Source organism: Anser brachyrhynchus (assembly GCF_964034855.1).
Source record: "Anser brachyrhynchus genome assembly, chromosome: Z".
Taxonomy (NCBI): domain Eukaryota; kingdom Metazoa; phylum Chordata; class Aves; order Anseriformes; family Anatidae; genus Anser; species Anser brachyrhynchus.
The window spans coordinates 8,080,976-8,094,378 of NC_137697.1; the positions used below are offsets into that span (position 1 = coordinate 8,080,976).

The window sequence follows — 13,403 nt, forward strand, 5'->3', positions numbered from 1 at the left end:
AGCAGAGTGACTCACAGTTTTACATTAATGTTCCAACATTACAAAACATAGCATGATAATTAGATACCATTATTACTATATAGTTTCTATAATGACTACAGTCTCTAGCCTGGATTGCTTTGTTGTGTGCTGTACAAATACACAATATATGTTTCCTGTTTCAAAGAATATACAACCTAGTAATTTCATGCATGAAACATACTTAGTAAATTATAGACTAGAAGAGGTCTCAGGAAGCCATCTACACCACCTAAGTGCCCCAAGGAGGGATCCCAGAATGGATACCCTCTAATCCCAAAGAGGGATTAACAATGCCAATTTAATTCCTGAGATTTGCTTAACTTGTTCATAAAAAGTCCCAGTTATGGGAGTTTCACAATCTCCTTAGGCAATGTAAGCTACTGCTTTATTATCTGTACTGTTATAATGTTCTTAATATCTGATCTGTATCTTCCTTGCCGCAACTTAATCCAATTATTTCTTTAGCAGTCTAAAATCAACAAAAACAGACTACTGACTTTCTGCAGAGCCAAGAAACACCACTTCTAGCAGTTCAGATATATCACCCTTCTCTTCTCTCATTTAGATTTACCAGTCTTGATTCGTTTTCTCATATGCCATATTTTCCTGATTTCTAAAAATTCTTTCTGCTCTCCTACACTCTGCCTATTTTCTGTGAAGTACAGTGGCTCCAAATGACAAAGTATTTCAGTTGAGAATGAAGAGAATAAAAGAACTACTTTGTACACTACAAAACAGACTGTTTATAAATCTTGACAAGTTATTTACTTTTTGCACAGCAGGATGGCAGTACTGACTCCTGTTCTTCTTGTGTATCATCACAACCCCTATTTATAAAGCTACTTCTTACCTTGTTCCTTTATTAGTGTGATTGAGTCTCCATGTTCAAGGGCAGCCCCTTGCTCATCACTTGTTCTTCAAAAACAGTACTGTCAAAATTATTTTGCTTTCTCATCCTGTTTTCCAGTAAACAAACCCCTCTCATTTCACTGTTGTCTTACTAATGCATTTACTAATACCTTTGGCATGACATTATCCAAGTCACTAATGAACTATTGATTAGTTCCTACACCAACCAGATAACTGTGCAGCTTGTTTTGAATTGTCCTTTCATTCTGACAGTGACCCACTGATAACCACTTCTATATGGTTTTCTAAGGACCAGTACATCCAGCACCGTAGTTTCATCCAGAAAATGTCTTTCTACCTAATTTACAAAAATTTCATGAGACTGTATTGAAAGCCTCACAATAGCCAAAACGTATGACATCTCAGCTGTTCTTCTGTCCTCAAGACATGTCCATCTATAGAAAGAAACTGGACTACTTTGAAAAGATTGTTTCTTTTCTTCGGGAACCTATTTTGCTGTTGCTTATCTGTAGTTTTTTTAATATTAATTTTAGTTTCTTCCAGCGTACTAATTTTAGCCTCCTCCAGCAGTTTATAACCAAGTAACCAACACGCAGATGGTGTCTCTCATTTTTCCTCATTTAGGAATGGATGATGCCTCCCCTGCCCACCAGGCCAGCGTACACTTCCCTGTGCCCCCAGGAGGAGTCAGGGGACAACCACCCCCAGGTAGGACATGGCAATCACCCTGCCCCCTCTCTCCTGCTGCAGTCCAGCCCCTCATGGACACACGACTGATTTGCCCCAAAGCCCCTCCTGTTTTCCAGTCAGGACCCCCAGATGATGCCATCTGACCCCATGTGAGGCTGTCATTTTGGCACAGCCATAACCCACATGGTGTCGGAGCTTCCTGGGACTGGCTGGCTGCTGAAGTCATGCTGCAGTCATTCAGCAGCAGGAAGTCATCATGTTGCCCAGCACAGGGCTACCATTTTGTCACAGCTACCATTTTGTCAGTGGCACAAACCTTGAGATCCCAGTGTACCTGGTGATTACTTGGCAGCTGAAACCTTGCATTCCTGCTTGCCTGGAAGCTTCTCAAGGAACCTCATATATTCTTGGTATATCTAATATACAGACATGTAAATATTGCTATAAATATATACAGAAAGGAGTGTAGAGATACCTATAAATGCATTCATACTCTTCTTTATATATAAGTCTAAACAAGTTTGTATTTGCACAAGTTTACATATAAAAGTTTGCTTAATAAGAGGTATTGAAATTAACTAAATTTGTATATAACAACCACCTATTGCTGGTGACAGTGACTGGACCCAAGGGAACGGCATGGAGCTGGGACAGGGGAGGTTCAGGCTGGATGTCAGGGAAAGGTTCTGCACCCAGAGGGTGCTCGGGCACTGGCACAGGCTCCCCAGGGCAGTGGTCACAGCACTGAGCTGTTGGAGTTCTAGAAGTGTTTGGACAGTGCTCTCAGACATAGGGTCTGGTTTTTGGGTGGTCCTGTGTAGAGCCAGGAGTTAGACTTGATGATCCTTGTGGGTCCCTTCAAACTCAGGGTATTGTATGAATCAATAATAAAGCAAATTAAATAAAAAGAAAATAGACTTGCAGGACCACCAGTTAAAAAAAAAAAAAAAAAACTTCTGAAAAACTCCTAATATGTCTGGAGTGGGGTAAATTGAAAGGGATTGGGAGTATACCACAGAGAGGGTGGGGGCATTAAAAATTTGCAGGTCTGAAGGCATAGGACTAATCTTGTCAGTATGACCAAAAGGTCCCTTTTCCGAACTTCAAACCAACCAGATCACCATACTGTCTTATTGGTAGTGCAGTCTTTGGACTTTGCACTATGTTACACATTACTGGCAACGCTGCCTAGTAAAATGGAAAGCCAGAAAAAAAATTCAGCTTTAAAGGAATGTGTGTAGGGACACCAAGAAAAATTTGCAAAGGGTTTTTTCCAAAAGACATCATTTAGATAAATGATGGTTGGGCTTGAATTTCTGAAACAAAAGCAAATTATGCAAATTATGACAAGGGCAGAGGGTTACATCTATCAAAAGATCTTTTAAATATGAATGGCTCTTCTGAACCTGATGCAGCAGTAACCATGCCTCTCGTGAGGACAGAAAATGAAAGCTCAAAGTGAAATTCCACGTCGTCTACTCCCTACATAGCAGACTGTGCCTTACAAACTCAGAATGAGGATGTCTTCTACTGTAACACCCAAATGGCTGAAAATAGGTGCCAGCAGGTAATTCATCAAACCCACTCTTTTCTTTCCCAGTTTTGCTGCAAAGATACAGCACTGTTGTTCAGAGCTACAGAGTCCTCCCCATTCCCAGTTGTGAAAAATATCCAGGGGGCAAACTCTGCCATAGCTGAAAGTAATGGCATCTCAATGGACAAGCTCTTCTTGATGCTTGTCTGCCACTTCAAACAAATCTGGTTTGGATTTGGTACACTCTTCTGAGCAGCTGTGAACAAAAGTCAGCCCCACTAAAATATATCACCGTTTCTAGTGGTAGAATGGACCGTCTTTCTCTGGATTTCTTGTTTCTATCCCATTGTTCAGTGGGGTTTGTTATTCTTTTACTTCTTGCTGTGGATGGAATGCAGCCTGGCTCTACCCATCCTTTCCCATTTAAGGGTTTGAGGAAGGCCTTCACTTCAGAGCTGTGACGTGTCTCTTTTTAAAAGCTGTCTCTGAATATAAACAAGCCCAGAGACCTCCTGCTTTGCCAATGTTTGCAACTTGGCCACAACAGCCTGGAAGATGCATCTGGTCATATCTTTGGTCATGTTTTCAGAGCACTTTTAACATGTGACTTAATAATTTCCAATCTCTTCTGGGAAAATGATACAGCTTTTGAAAAGAGGCTTTTACTTCACAGTGATGCCCTGAAAATCAGGGATACCATTGCCAATCTGGGCTCTGTAATAATTCAGATAAAAGCATGTGTCCTCTTATTTCTTCTACTATTCCCTTTACTACTCACTCTTTTCTACATAATGGTGTGTGCTGTTAAAATACCAGAACCTTCCAGGGTGGCAGATGCAACTTCACCATCTCCTTGCCTAATGTGAAGTAAGGTATGTTTGTTTCCATTCGTATTTGGTTCAATGCTGTCTGTATTGATACGATGTTGATTCACTGGAATATAGTGCAGGTTGTACTTTGTTGCTGCAATGATTTAACTGCTATTACCATTTGCCAGAACACAGGCTGATAATGGGACCAGTAAATCTGTAAACACCTGGTGCTCGACAAGTTTTGTGTAGAGGTAGATTGAGATAAACCTTCCAGTGATGCCAGCTGAAAAGAGAAATTGTCACTGGCAATTCCAGAAGCTTCCAGAAAAATCTGCTAACTCTCCAGCTGTACAAAAAGTGTAAGAATTTTCATCTGATAAATCTCTGTTTTCCTGATTGCAGGACTGTGTACCAAACCTACGGCTGGTCAACAGTTAAAGCTCTGTTGTTGGAACAATAAATGTTCATACCCTCCAGCAGTATGGATATGGATGGGTAATGGACTCACCCCAAAGAATATTGCCATGTCTTACCCGGCAGTGCTATTTCCAGCACTGTGAATATTATTCCAGCTGTTTGGGCATTGTATTTCTGCAAGCCCCACCTATCGCTTGCCTGACAGCTCCTGTGAACTTTGACACCTGTTTGGTAATGTTCAAACTGTTGTTTTGTGGGAAAATCCTTGTGCAGGCATTGCTGGGGAGCACGATGTAAAAAACACAGTCTGCCAGTCTGCCATCCTTCTTTTTCTCCCACTATGGCTCCAACTACTAAACATCATGGACTTGAGAGGCTTTCATCCAGCTGTTAAACTTCTAGGGCTAGCCACACCACAAACAGCTGTTTCTTTCTTCCTTTCCTTTTTACTGCTAGGAAGTTTTCAATTTTGCAGATCCTGTCCTCATCAGGGTTCAGTTTTTGAAGTTCTTTGGAGAAAAACATAGCTTTGATAGCTTGGTGATGATATTCTACTAAGCAGTACATGGGTATCTGCCCCTTTCTCACAGTTTCAACTACTACGATGAACATCTGCTCATAACCATCGTCAAAACTATCCTTTGTTATAGATAGCCTCACACAGTCTTCCTTTCTGATTGGAGACATATTTTCTGTAATTTTAAACTTATTCCTAGACTTTGTTTTCCAAATCTTGCAGAGCTTGGAGGTTTCACATCAGTAGCTTAGACTGGAAGCTGTTTATAAACTACAGTAATACGCCAAATGAGCAAAACGGATTGCATGCTGTAAAACATCCCCACATCCTGGTTTTTAATACCCTGTTAAAGCAATCTGCAAGAGGCTTCTACCCCATTACTAGCAACAGAATGGTGAAAATTACACTACTTTAACAGCTTGTCTTAAGGCTGGTTCAAAAAAAAAAAAAATCAATTCCCTGCTTGGGTTGTAATTTGCAAGGCAGCAAAAATTGTTTGAAAGACCTTAGCTATTTAAGAACCCATTTTGCCTTTTAGACATGCAGTCCAGGCACATTTTGTAATATGTTCATCACTATTAAGATATGCTTATGCTGTTAGGGTGTCCAGAATATGCCACAAATACCTGTTACTTATAAAGTGCTTTCTCACTGTCTTCCATGTGTTGTTAACTTTACTGTATTTCTGTAACTGCAGGCATGTGTGTATGTATGTATATGTATATGTATACGTATACAATACACATATGTGCATATGCATATGAATGAAGACCTTTGACATACTTCTCGGATAAAGAAAACGGGTTTCAGATGTTACAGGGAGCTCTGAGATCACATGCCATGGCACATGTGATATGGTCATGACAAAATGGCATCATCTCACGGACAAAGGGAGGACTTCTTGGTCATAAGATATGTGACACACTTCTGGGCTAAATGGATCACACAACTGGAAAAGAGGCTTGTGGAAAAAGAGGAGAGGTTTCTGGGGACAGTGGTCATCAGCTTTAAGGGGCAGGACTTCCTGCAGAAGTTAAGGGGAATCACAGCTGCATCATCTTGTATGAAAGTTGTTCTTTAACTGATAATTTCTCTTGATGGCAGCCTTTCTTCACCGTCTCCTCCATCTTTCTGAACCACATTAGAGAGCCCTGTTGCTACCACTCAAACAAGGAATAAAGATATATTTGAAATAAAATAATCTATGAAACAGTATATAATAATCACTAGAGAGAGGATTTACTTATTAATATTTTAACATATATTAGTAATTACTATACACAGTTTGGGTTAATTTAGCATCACTTGGGCTAAGCAGACATATGATGGTTATGGTATAGTGATGACAGAAGACACATGAGGCTGGGCTTTTCCTAGAGAGAAGACTGAAAGAAGTATCTTGAGTGGAAGAAGCCAACACTTTCTATCTTCCTTATATTAAGACACAGTACTATCATACCCAATCACCTTAGATAGACTAAGATGCTTTATGTTACTGTTTAAAACAATAAAGGGGCCACATAAGGATCCTATCTTCAGATGCCCAGACCTTGACGTTGAACCTGGCAGTTTAGTTGTTCAGTTAAACCTTGCAGTTTAGTTAAAACTTCCATCGCAATAGGTAATTTCTCTACTGATGTTTCAAAAACTAATCTTTACTCTTCACTTGAATTGTGTACCTTTTCTTTTTCTATTTTAAAAATATCTTTTCTATTTTAACTTTGTATTCACACAATCTTCACTTACCTACCTTTCATATTACCAGAGCATGTGGCTTTGCCCTACCATAATGTAAGTGCAGTGTTCTTTAATTTCTCTTTGCATCACATGATAAATAAAACATCTTCTAAAGAAAAAGCCTACTTTCTTTGGATCGGCTTTCTTGAACTCATGATTTCCCATCTAATGTTTCAGGGTCAAGAAGTAGCGACTGCAGTGATCCATTTTTTTGGATCAAGCTCGGAGCAGATGTAAGAGATCTGGCTACAAGTCGTGTTTGCTTTTCCAAAGACCATCTCTTATTTTCTTCAAGGAAGAAGTGTGACACCACATGGAAGCATCTAGCACATGTTACTCATCAAACAGATCATTCTGTCCTAAATTATAAAACTTCTGGCTTTATATTGTGATTGTTCCTATTTGTTCTTCCCCAGTTAGAGGCCTGAAGGTTTTCTGAAATTATCAGTGCAAAGTTTATTGACTGTTTTTATGAACCGGTACACACTCGTTCACAGCGATTGTTATGTATCACGTGTTCACTGGAAGTGGAAATGCAACGAATTAAAAATACTATTAATATGGAACGACTTTACCCCAGGGGAACAATGAACACACTAAGAGATTTGCTTTGCTAAACAACTGGCTACCTCAGGTTGTCAGGGGGAAGAAAATCAGGAAATCAGAAAATTCCTCAAGGCAAAGAAAACAAATGATATCAGACATAACAAATGTACTCAGATATTTTCAGAGATCACTAACTGTGAAGCTAGGGGGATCATAGTGATGATCTAAATTATATACAAAGCTGGCATGACTTCCCCAAATGCAATCCTGAACAGTAGAGATCTTTCAGAAAACTGTATTTTTAACATCAATTTTACACTTTCATTCTTTCACATTTTTAATTCAACAAGCTGGAGAGAGGCAGGAAGAGAAAACAATGAAAATAAAGCTGAGTGTCCTTGGGTCTTCAACAGACAAATTAGAGTGTTCCCTTAGAAATGTAAAATAATCCTTTACTTCTTTTTTGGTCCATTTTATCAGCTTACTGTTGCAAGGTACGCAGGTATATACAGTACAGGAAAGGTCACTAGGCAGAGCCACAGCTGCACTTGGCAGGTAGGGGAATAATGGTTCCTATGCTAAATCCAGGTTCAAACTGCCCCACAGAGCATGTAGCAGAGCTCATCCAAATGCACCAGAGCTATCACATGTGCGTATGTGACTGCATGTATTCAATAAGCTTCTGAATACTCTTCTGTAATGCTTATGTGTTGCAAATACTTCTGGAATATTCAGTCCCTCATAATGCCTATGATGTAAGACAAGAGGCCTGGACTACGGAAATGAATAGGTGCTTTGAGATTTACACTTGTATCTTTGAGTTAATTATTTAAAATATTTTTTCTTATCTGTCAATTTGACAATTCTCAATGAAATATGGAAAAAAATACACATAATAAAGCACTCAGAGTCAAGAGTCTGGAACTCTTTTGAACACTGCACTGTACAGACTTCTCAGTCTTTTTGTCTGTCTGATGGTCTTGCTTGGAAACTCCATAATTATCAGAACTGCTGAGTCTGATTTGCTGTGGATTTGTATCTCCTAGCTAGTTGGAATATTTAATTTAAAAATGAGGTTTATATACATGTGTAATAAAGACAGACATATATATTATAATTGCCTTCCACCAAATAATGTGGTTGTGATACATAGACTGCCACGCTGAATTGCTGAAATCATCTGACAGAATCAAGCTAATGCAAATGCTCCAACTGTTCTTTCTCTTTTACACTTACTTCTATATAATTTGAAGGAAAGCATCATTTGAAATCTTACCCTTACTGTCAGAGTCATTTGCAATTAGATAGCAAATAAAAAAAAAAGTGTAAAAAGATAGTGTGATTATATAAATTTTATTTCTATAGGGAAATATGTTTTTGCTTCTGTAGGACAAGTATATTAGGACATAATTAATTAATTAATAGGTAATTAATTATTGCCCCAAACTAAGTACAAATATGCTCTCTGTTATGCGTTGCATAGTTTGTCAAATAAATAAGCTCATATAAAAACATGACTTTAAATTTCAGGAAAATAATACTATAAATGCAAATGAATTTGCAATCTTGAAGAGGATTTTCAAGGCTTGAACTACAGCAGATCTCAAGTGGAACTATTCCATAAGAGTAAGCTGTGTTCATGAATATTATAATTTGAGACAGAATTGATTGTTTTGCCTCTCAACTGCCTCTCTTTTCTCCCCTTTCTAATCATTTTAATGTATATCCTAAGGTGTGCTCTTACAATAAATAAATTTTGAGTTAAGTATTTGATGGCAAAAGGGGTATCTGCGTTTAAGTAAAAGTAAGCTTACTGTATGCTTGCCCAGATTTAACCTCCAGATACATTTTGCAGATGAATCATTGTAGTTACAACGAGATTACAACCTTAGTCATGCAGTCAGAAACTGATACAAATTTCATCATGGTTCAGTGCTTCCTGATTTCTCATTTTAAGAATTTCAATCCAAATTTCACCCAACCTTCAGTCCAAACATCCTACATAGCTAGTATATTTTGAAATACATTTTAAACAAAACTTTTGCAAGGTCACTGGCTATCCTGTAAATCAAAATATGAAACTTTTTTTATTGCAAGAAAAAATTCCAAAAAAATGTAGTTTGTATAAAAAACATCACTATTAGTGCAGAATTCTACCACATGTGTATTTCTTCTGTGAATATGAAATTACCTGTAATACACTAAGAATTAAACTGTCATTCCTTATGAAAACTTTTGTTGATCAGCTGCAGAGAACTGCCATGCAATTACACTGAATTTCAGAAGACAGCAAGTTTGTAATTCCTAAAGAAAAGGTAAGTAAGGTGCAATGTTCCAAGTAAGATGAGATGACTAGATCATTTTGGTATTTATCAATATTCACACTTGACAAGTGGGAGAACCATTTTGATGGAGGATGCAATAGCTGCAAGTCTCATAAAGTCCTTTTACTTCTGTGATTCGAAAATATTCCTTTTTACTCCCTTATAACAGACAAGCAACAATTTGAAACGGTCATGATTCTCAGAAGAAAGTTTGTACTAGTCCAGACCATAACAAAAATGATGGATAGTTGTAGAAAAGGAAAAGGAGAGGTTTAATTTACATTGAGCAAAATTTTTGGCTGGAACTATTATCCAGCCACACAGGCTAGAGTCATCTGAAACAGCAAAGTACACTGTGTCAGTTTTAAGAAGTTGTTTCAAAAGAGAAAGAAAATGTAAACAATATTCTGAAATACTCAAATCACTAATCACAGCTTTTTATGAACAAAACTTTTACATTTTACATACATAGGACACTTTCATAACTCAATTTTATTTCTAAAGAAATCTTTAAAATGAAATGGTTTTCTTTCAGATTAGACAGCATTAGCTGAATACTTAGTTCAGCCTTGTTTTGTCTTTCCAATTTGCCAAAACACAATTAAGAAAACCTGCTAATTTCAATTACACTGTCTTTAAAAATAGTTTTCAGAACTGCCAATGAACTGAAAAATCAAAGTCCAATTATATTGTCTGCAAAAAATGTTCTTACCAACAGAGTTACTTAAAGGCAAGTTGTAGGGCTAAAAACTGGTTGTAAAAAAAAAAAGTCAACTTCATATGAAAGTTTCTTAACAAGTAAATTTTTATAGGGATTAAAGGTCAAGTGAAATAGAGCCATTACCAACCAGTATCTACCAGAACTGTGAGATACTATTCTATCAGAGCTAAGTCATTACCTCTTCAATAGAGCTGGGCAATAAAAAAGATAGCAAGGCGGAAGGCCGAGAAAGTGAGATACCTTCCTTCTGTCATTATTTACTTCATGGAAAAATCCGAATCCTTGATTTCATAATGGTTTATTAAATTGCACCACATTATAACTTGGGGTGGGGGAAGACTGCAGAATAGGTACAGCCAGAGCTGACTAATCAATATAAAATATTGCAGTACCATGAGCTGGTTCTTCAAAAGGATTAAGATCAGCCGGAATGAGGGTAAATGTGATAGCAGTCAAAGCTATGCAAGAATGGAGACCTAGCTGGGGAATGAAGGCATCTCCCCAAAAAGTGTAATCAGGAAAAGGTAAACAAGAAAGTCTCTGTGAATGATGTAATCAGAGCATTCTATTAGCCCAATTAATCAGTCCAACCAACAGGTTCTGGTACAGGCTGAGGGCTGAGTTGTGCTTTGATTCTACCTTCTGAAGTCATACAGCCTTTCTAAGGGCAATTGTACTGAAAGAATAAATGAGAACCAGAAGTGGCACTGATGCTGAAGCCACAGAAGATTAAGATTTTCTTGGCGGAGTAGATCTTTGCAAGAACGGTATTAGAAGAAGGGTATTAGGAATTTGGTCGAAAACCCAAACAAAATCCTGCCTGAAGGATAAGTGTATTGATACATATGTATGTACATGCAGGTACACAAACACCATTAAAGTCTGTAAATTTAAGTGTCTGCTAGTACCTGAATATTAGCTTCAAACAAGACAAAACCAAGAGGTAATAGGAACAAAGTGTTTTTGTAGTTTTATGAGTCTCTAATTAACCTGTGTCTAATTCTGATGAGGAATACATGCCTGGGAGAGTAAAAGTTTGGACTGAAATCCTGATGGAGCTGAGGGAAATGGCTGAAATCTATTTGCTGCACTACAGTAAGGAATGTGCAAAAGTGAAACTTCCACAAGCTCTAAATGAGGGCCAGAGGTTTCAAAAGCCAGCTTTGTTTACGAGGGCTGTTTCTGACAATGGAGCTCCATTTGCAACGGGTGTTAATTCATCCAGAGCCATGAAAGCTGAACAAATTTAAAAGGGATCTTTAGCTGGGCAACAAAAAAGATGACAATCTGATGGAAATAGCTTAAAAACATATAAAGCCCTTCTCAGATTTAAAGATGAAAATTCAGAAACCTGAACTATCCTTCTAAGCTCGGTCCATTGGATAATGCTGCCCTGTCAAAGCATCGCATCTTTCATGGGAAAATTTAGTCTGAAAGATTTCCAGTCCAATTTTAACAACACAAAAAATACTAGGATTACCTATCAGCTTTTGCTCCTCATTGCCTTTATACTATCTGCATTTGTCTACATTATGTTTTCCTTAAAGATTGCAAGCTGCATGCCAGATGAGGGCAGACATTATTCTTTGTGCCAGACTCTTTCACTAGGCTGTACTTCATCAAAGAAGGCCGATGTGCTCTCATGCCAAAGACTTTCTGTAGATACTTGGTGCCACTGAACGTGTATATAGCAAATGGCTGCATTCATTATACAGATACTCAAGCATTACTTGTTGCTTAAACCTGTTCACTCCACGGGCAATACACCCACCTGCCTTGGGGAAGCGAGTGCCTATTTCAGCTCAGTAATAGCAAACCCTCTCTCAAAAGAAGAAAAGACTGATAGCTGCAGAATAACATTCTGCAGCTTATGCTGGCTATACGGAAACAATCTATACGCTGTCTTGCAGGCTGCTGCGCTCTCTAGAGGGAACTAATAGCAAATGAAACTGTGTATATTCATTTCCCCTCCCCTTCCCAGACCATTAATGAATTCTCAGGTGCTGTTGGAATAGTGAAAATATTACTGATGACGACAATGCAGTGTTTCAATAAGATGCAGAGAAAAATGGCTAAAAAGATGATTTCAGAATCAAATCACACTGTTTTCTTTAATTCTCACCAGCTCAGTTAGCAGCTTTTCTTTTCTTCCCCTTCTCTCTGATATCTGTTTCCTTCTACCTTCGACTTCCAGTCTATGCCAACAGCAAAGAAATCTGAAGATAATAACATAGAAAAACATCTGGTAACTAGTGAGCATATATATATGAACACAGAAGAGAGTGATGCAGGAAGAATAAAATAATAGCTAGGAAACAGTAGATACGGGAAGATACGACCGACAGCAGTTACGGGAGCTCCGGGAGGCTTATTTCTTCAACCAGCAAATTTTCATTAACGAATTACATAAATAAGGAGTACTTAGTGAACATACATAATATAAAGGGATAGTAACATGAGATCAGTACTACCAACTGCATTAGAAATATTTTCCAAAAATAAATGCAATTCTGAAATGTCATTTTAAAAAGCTGTGTACGAGAAGTGGCATCTCTGCATCTGGCTTCTTTCAGTATTTTAAAAGAGCGACCGCTGACTGTCAACTAAAAGTGGTCTTTTTACAGAATGTAAACTATACAATATTTAGCATAACATGTTAATTTTAACTGATTTTACTTTTTTAAAGTTTTTCAGTTCTGCTAATAGAACTAATCTACTCTGTCCTTTATACAATGACACTGAACGCTTTATAGTCAGATAAACATACGGCAGGAACAGGTTTAACTGCAGTACTTACTTTTGCCTCGTAACGAGAAGTATGTTGACCCATGTCAATTCACGAATACTTCCTGAACAAGGACGTGAAAATCCAGCATTTCAAAGAGTTTCACAAATACTAAAAGAAAAGAAAAAAAGAAAAGAAATCCAGAAAGAAAGAGTGAAAAAAACAAACAAAACACCTCAAAGTAAAAAGATAAAGAAAAAGCCTGTAAGGTTTACAGCTCTGACTGCAAAATATTCAGCCTGGCAGCTCCAGGAGAAATACAACTCTGTGTACTTGTACATGCTCTCCCCATTAGAGGAGGAGTCAGTTTTGCAACACTTATGTTCCTTGCTTGAGGCAAAACAGTGATTCTCTTCAGTACAAGCAATGTTTGGAGTGTGACAGCTTTAAAGGTGAGAGGTGTACTCTGAAGCATAGGAATGCATCAGC

The 13,403-nt window shown here is 37.9% G+C and overlaps 1 protein-coding gene across 26 annotated transcripts in view; it reads right to left on the reverse strand.

Annotated features, from left to right (window-relative positions):
- The window catches only part of PRLR (prolactin receptor), a 167,072-nt gene that overhangs the window by 82,493 nt on the left and 71,176 nt on the right, over positions 1-13,403 (reverse strand). For 18 of the 26 annotated variants that reach the window (XM_080572563.1, XM_080572567.1, XM_080572570.1 and 15 more), the window contains 2 exons: positions 12,987-13,085; positions 12,312-12,405 (listed from right to left, as the gene is read on the reverse strand). The exons of 5 other annotated variants lie outside the window; for them this stretch is intronic. The gene's annotated coding sequence lies outside the window, so the exon portion shown is untranslated. Of the gene's footprint in view, positions 1-12,311; positions 12,406-12,986; positions 13,273-13,403 lie in introns of those variants that run through there. 3 more of the 26 variants (XM_080572569.1, XM_080572576.1, XM_080572580.1) reach the window with 2 other exon arrangements.